At 44.3% G+C, this 6,505-nt stretch overlaps 1 long non-coding RNA gene across 1 annotated transcript; it reads left to right on the top strand.

Annotated features, from left to right (window-relative positions):
* Positions 1–3,989: 3,989 nt before the first annotated feature.
* Positions 3,990–5,406, top strand: LOC119119063. Its single transcript, XR_005097080.1, has 2 exons — positions 3,990–4,102; positions 4,929–5,406. It is a non-coding gene; the product is annotated as an uncharacterized LOC119119063 (long non-coding RNA).
* Positions 5,407–6,505: the final 1,099 nt, after the last annotated feature.

The raw sequence follows: 6,505 nt of genomic DNA, 5'->3' as shown, positions 1-6,505 counted from the left end.
TAACTTTTTACGCCGGCTTAGGCTTCCAGGGACCCGGCTAAGCATTTTTACCGGATCATGGAGCTTTTAGCGGACCTCCAGCCGGTTCTCCTAGAGGCTATCCGCCTAACTTTTTTAGCCGGCCGAGGCTTCCAGGGACCCCGGGCTAAGCATTTTTACCGGATCATGGAGCTTTTTAGCGGACCTCCAGCCGGTGCTCATGGAGGCTATCCGCCTAACTTTTTACGCCGGCCGAGGCTTCCAGGGACCCGGCAAGCATTTTTACCGGATCATGGAGCTTTTAGCGGACCTCCAGCCGGAGCTAGAGGAGGCGATCCGCCTAACTTTTTTGGCCGGCCGAGGCTTCCAGGGACCCGGCTAAGCATTTTTACCGGATCATGGAGCTTTTAGCAGACCTCCAGCCGGTGCTCCAGGAGGCTATCCGCCTAACTTTTTACGCCGGCTTAGGCTTCCAGGGACCCGGCTAAGCATTTTTACCAGATCATGGAGCTTTTAGCGGACCTCCAGCCGGTTCTCCTAGAGGCTATCCGCCTAACTTTTTTAGCCGGCCGAGGCTTCCAGGGACCCGGCTAAGCATTTTTACCGGATCATGGAGCTTTTAGCGGACCTCCAGCCGGTTCTCCTAGAGGCTATCCGCCTAACTTTTTACGCCGGCTTAGGCTTCCAGGGACCCGGCTAAGCATTTTTTAACGGATCATGGAGCTTTTAGCGGACCTCCAGCCGGTGCTCCAGGAGGCTATCCGCCTAACTTTTTTGGCCGGCTTAGGCTTCCAGGGACCCGGCTAAGCATTTTTACCGGATCATGGAGCTTTTAGCGGACCTCCAGCCGGTGCTCCAGGAGGCTATCCGCCTAACTTTTTACGCCGGCTTAGGCTTCCAGGGACCCGGCTAAGCATTTTTACCAGATCATGGAGCTTTTAGCGGACCTCCAGCTGGTTCTCCTAGAGGCTATCCGCCTAACTTTTTCAGCCGGCCGAGGCTTCCAGGGACCCGGCTAAGCATTTTCAACGGATCATGGAGCTTCCAGTGGACCTCCAGCCGGTGCTCGGGGGGGCTCTGCGCCTAACTTTTTTAGCCGGCCGAGGCTTCCAGGGCCGCGGCTAAGCATTTTCAACGGATCATGGAGCTTCCAGTGGACCTCCAGCCGGTGCTCGGGGGGGCTCTGCGCCTAACTTTTTTAGCCGGCCGAGGCTTCCAGGGCCGCGGCTAAGCATTTTCAACGGATCATGGAGCTTTCCAGTGGACCTCCAGCCGGTGCTCGGGGGGGCTCTGTACATTCAGTAAATAACAGGACATTCAGGTGATAACAGAACAGACCTTATCCTTCCCTCCATTCCCTTCCTAGTTCCTGCTTTTGGTCAGTAATATAGCCTTCTGATTGAAGTTGACGTTGTTGTTTCATCTGCTGAAGTGCACTGACTGCCATTAAACAAACCTAATATCTGTTACTCCCACATTTTCAATTCCCCGACGCGGTAGTCCTAAAATCAAAGGATCATAAGACTTGTTTCCAACCAGGGACCTTCCAGCGTGTGAGGGAATGTGATAACCACTACACCATGGAAACCGCCGCTGACACACATAGCCTTTTGAAGAGCTTGGCAAAAGTTAAAGAAAAGTGCGAAACCTGGTTTTTCACCCAGTCTCAAATCAGGTACCCTTTAGCGAAACGACTCAGCCTGGGCTCGGCAAATCGGGCTTCAATTCCCCGACGCGGTTTATTTCTTTGTATGGAAAAATTGCTTTTGCTGGCACAGTTTTGAAAAAGCAAATCAAAAAGTTACATAAGTGCCTGCTTTCTTCCTCACTCCCTTTTGGTGAACTTTTGCCAGGGCTTCTCAAAATGCTTTGGACGTCACAGCAGTTTCCATAGCGTATTGGTCATCCTGTTCTTCTAAGACGCGAAAGACCCCCTGTTTGAGACTGGGTGGAAAACAACATTTTCTAAATCTATTTGTCAGTGTTGTCTGCTTTGCAAAGTGTGCCAGGGACACCTCGGCAAACAGGAGCCATATAGTATTTGATAAAGTAATCACATGTTCTCCGAGTTACCAATGTCAACTGGTGGAACTTACTTTAGATCTTGGAGTGGTTTTAGAGATTCCCACCCCAGTGACCGGAATTCAAGTCTCAGTGGAACATCAACTATTTTGGCATTTACCTATTCCTATGTATATATACTATTTGCTTGTGAGCTGGTCCATAAAGCCATATACGTAACTTCCATGACGTAATGCCGTGGGTTCCATACTGTAGTGGTTTGTGCTGTGGACTCTCACCCCAGCGACTTGAGTTCAAGTCTCAGTGGAACCTCAACTATTTTGGCATTTACCTATTCCCATGTATGCTATTTGCTTGTGAGCTGCTCTATAAAACCATATAGGTAACTTCCATGGATTAGTAGTGTGGGTTCCATACTGTAGTGGTTAGTACTCTAGACTCTCACCCCAGCGCCCTGCGTTCAAGTCTCAGTGGAACCTCAACTATTTTGGCATTTACCTATTCCTATTTATACTATTCCTATATCTGGCTTGTGAGCTGCTCCATAAAACCATATACGTAACTTCCATGGAATATTGGTGTGCGTTCCATAGTGTAGTGGGTTAATGCTCTGGTCTCTCACCCAGTGACTGAGTTCAAGTCCAGTGGAACCTGAACTATTTGACATTTTACCTATTCCTATCTATGCTATTTGCTTGTGAGCTGCTCCATAAAACCATATAGGTAACATCCATGAAGTAATTGCGTCGGTTCTGTAGTGTAGTGGTTAGTGCTCTGTACGCTCACCCCAGCGACCTGAGTTCAAATCCCAGTGGGACCAAAAATATCTTATCCTTGAAAAATTTGCAACAGAGTTGCTCGTGTGCTCCCCCATAAAACCATATACCATATGCTAGAGTTAGGGTGGTTAGGGTTAGGGTTAGGAATAGGGTAAGAGGTAGGGTTAGGGTTAGAGCTAGGGCTAGGGTTAGGGTAAGAGGTAGGGTTAAGGCTAGGGCTAGGGTTAGGGTAAGAGGTAGGGTTAAGGTTAGAGCTAGGGCTAGGGTTAGGACTCTCACCCCAGCGACCTGAGTTCAAGTCTCAATGGAAAAAAATGGCCAAAAAGAAAGGTGAGGGGTAAGGATTAGGGTTAGGGTTAGGAATAGGGTAAGAGCTAGGGTTGGATTAGAGCTAGGGCTAGGGTTAGGAATAGGGTAAGAGGTAGGGTTGAGGTAGGAATAGGGTTAGAGCTAGGGTTAGGAGTAGGGTAAGAGGTAGGGTTAAGGTTAGAGCTAGGGTTAAGGTTAGAGCTAGGGCTAGGGTTAGGACTCTCACCCCAGCGACCTGAGTTCAAGTCTCAGTGGAAAAAAATGGCCAAAAAGAAAGGTGAGGGGTAAGAGCTAGGATTAGGGTTAGGGTTAGGTTTAAGGTTAGAGCTAGGGTTAGGGTTAGGGAATAGGGTAAGAGCTAGGGTTACGGTTAGGATTAGGGTAAGAGTTAGGGTTACAGTTAGGGTTAGAGCTAGGGTTAGGGTTAGGAATAGGGTAAGAGCTAGGGTTAGAGCTAGGGTTAGGATTAGGGTAAGAGTTAGGGTTAGGGTTACAGTTAGGGTTAGAGCTAGGAATAGGGTTAGAGCTAGGGTTAGGGTTAGGACTCTCACCCCAGCGACCTGAGTTCAAGTCTCAGTGGAAGAAAATGGCCAAAAAGAAAGGTGAGTTTGTAAAACTGCAGTTTAAGGTCAGTACTCGTTTTCAATATTGATTTTATTTATTTTTTTTAATTCCACCACTTTTAAATAGTCCATTACATTCATATCTGCTCCTGTCTAGTATTTACCAAAATCCAAATTTGGTTCCAACAAGATTGGTTCTACAGGACATTATTGTAATAAATAACTCCTTATGAGCACAAGTGTAGATAGTTTTTTTTTCTCTTTAGTTTGCTGTTAGAAACTGTACCCTTGATCCGTGTGTTTGCTGTCCTAATAAGATAAGTTTAACATATTTTTTTCTGTACTTAAAAATCATCATTTCAGATGGGCTGATGCCAGAAGTCATAGAAGTGACCTCTTGTACCTTCACATCTCGTGGCCCAAGTAATGAAAAGTCTGCCAAAAAGTGAGGTGAGTTTGGAGTAATCCTTTTCAATATAACTTTATCACGGTTGCTTTTAAATTGTCCAATTGTTACAACTGTATCAGTATCTAATTATCCTCACATATGCTGCTTACTAAGATTTAGATGACCCCAATATATTAAACACCACGACTTTTTTTCTTAGACATGTAAGGTCTAAAGTTTAGATTTTTCAATCATAGTTGAATTTTGTGATAAAATGAAAATTAACCCATCCAAATTTATTTATATCATCTTTGTTTGTCTATGTGTAGCACGTTATCAAAGCAAATTCCCCATACATGTAAAACACTGTCTGAAAAAAGTTTTTTTCAGATTTTTATTTTCCCTGATTTTGCAACAACTTGTATCTGTTCTTAATGGTTTTGTCAGAGAAATGGTGCATCCCAATGTGCTGCCTGTGCAACCTCTGTAGGGGCCAGGAATTGCTTCATCTACCAGCAGTGACACTCTGGTCAAATGCAAAACTGCTTAAAAGTAGTCAAGAAAATGAGAGACCTCTTTCCCCCACCTCCAAAACTGGGGCCATTCTAATATTGCCCTTTTGTGCATCTATTTTTAATTTTGTTAATATGAAAACAGCTGACACTGAAGACCACCGAGCAACTTAAATGACCGGATTAATATCCCAGATAATAACTGATTTACTTATGTCTATTGTGGGCTCATCACCGTTGACAAAGATAGTTGACTTTTTAAAATATCTCATTTAAATTATTTTGTCGGACTATTGTACATAAAGTGAATGTATTCTTTATGCAGTCTTGTTCTAATTAAGTTGTCAACTAAAAAGTGCTCTTCTTATGCCCTTAGGTAAAGAAAAAGTTGTGAAAAGAAGCTGGACCCCAGAGGAATGTGCTGCAGTAAATAAACATTTAAGGAAGTATATATTGACAAATCAGGTTCCTGGTAAGTTTGACTGCGAGAGATGCATTGCTGCAGAACCACAAGCACTGAGTAACAGAGACTGGAAAGCTGTTAAGTACTTTGTCAAAAATAGAATAACCACCATGAGGAGAAAATATGAGTGAAAGAGCTTCCCTTAACAGAGGTAGAAACACATGGCTGGTCCTGTTTCACCATTTGTTCACTATTTGTCATGTGTGTATAGGTGGACCTCTTAAGGTTGAAATATTAAAAGCGAGCCCCATAACTGACTAAAAATCTCATGTGTGTAAAGGTGGACCCCGCAAAGCCTGAAGGTTAGAAACAGGCCCCACATGTGACTGAAAAACTGACATGTAAAATAAAGTTTTGAATTGTGTTTATTGAAAGTGATTTTTAGTAACAAGATTTTTTTTGAGACTTGCCTGATTTTTTTTCATAGTTCTTGGACCACTAGAAAGGGTGGACCCCACAACTCAGTAAAGTACTTTGGGTCCTGCAGAGGGAGGTTAACAAGGATGCGTGTGTGTGTGCGTGTGCGTGTGCGCGCGTGGTGTGTGCGCGTGTGTGCGCGTGCGTGTGTGTGTCTATTCCATGGTGTTATGATTAGCACTCTGGACTCTGAATCCCGTGATCCGAGTTTTAAGTTTCAGTGGGACCTCAAATATTTAGTCAAATAGTATTTGATAAAGTAATCAATCACATGTTCTCCGAGTTACATATACGGTCATATGCAAAAGTATCATTTGTATGCAAAATCTATTTCAAGATTTTCCTTTATCAAAGTCAAAAGTCAAAGTCAAAGTCTGCTTTATTGTCAATTTCTTCACATTCCAAGACACACAAAGAAATCGAAATTACGTTCCCACTATCCCACGGTGACAAGACATAGTACACAATATACATACAAGTAAACAACACGAAAAATAAAAACAAGAAGGCACAAACAATGAATAAATAAGAGTGATGAATAAATAATAAATAAATAAATAACATAATAAATAAGAGGAGCAAAAATGGAGCAAGTGTGCATACAGCAGACAGTCAGAATATACCGCAAAAGTACAGGACGCTACGCAGAAGGGGGGAGAGAGTTCAGGATCATAACAGCCTGGAGTATGAAGCTGTTGGTGAGTCTGGTGGTGCGGAAGCGCAGGCTCCTGTACCTCTTCCCAGAGGGCAGAAGATCAAACAAAGAGTGAGCGGGGTGACTCACATCACTCACGATCGCGGTCGCCTTGCGGGTGAGATGGGAGGTGTAAATGTCCTTCAGGGAGGGGAGTGAAGCACCAATAATCTTACCAGCTGTGTTCACTATGCGCTGCAGGGCCTTCATGTTGTATTCAGTGCAGCTACCACCCCAAACAGCGATACAACTGGAGAGGATGCTCTCAATGGTGCCACGGTAGAATGTAGTCATGACGGCCGGAGGAGCACTTGCTCGCCTGTTCAGAGGCAATATCAGTAAAATATATCATATAGCGGACAGACACAATGATATTTGA

This window comes from Syngnathus acus, unplaced genomic scaffold (genome assembly GCF_901709675.1).
Source record: "Syngnathus acus unplaced genomic scaffold, fSynAcu1.2, whole genome shotgun sequence".
NCBI lineage: Eukaryota > Metazoa > Chordata > Actinopteri > Syngnathiformes > Syngnathidae > Syngnathus > Syngnathus acus.
This window is presented reverse-complemented; position numbering and strand designations above follow the sequence as displayed.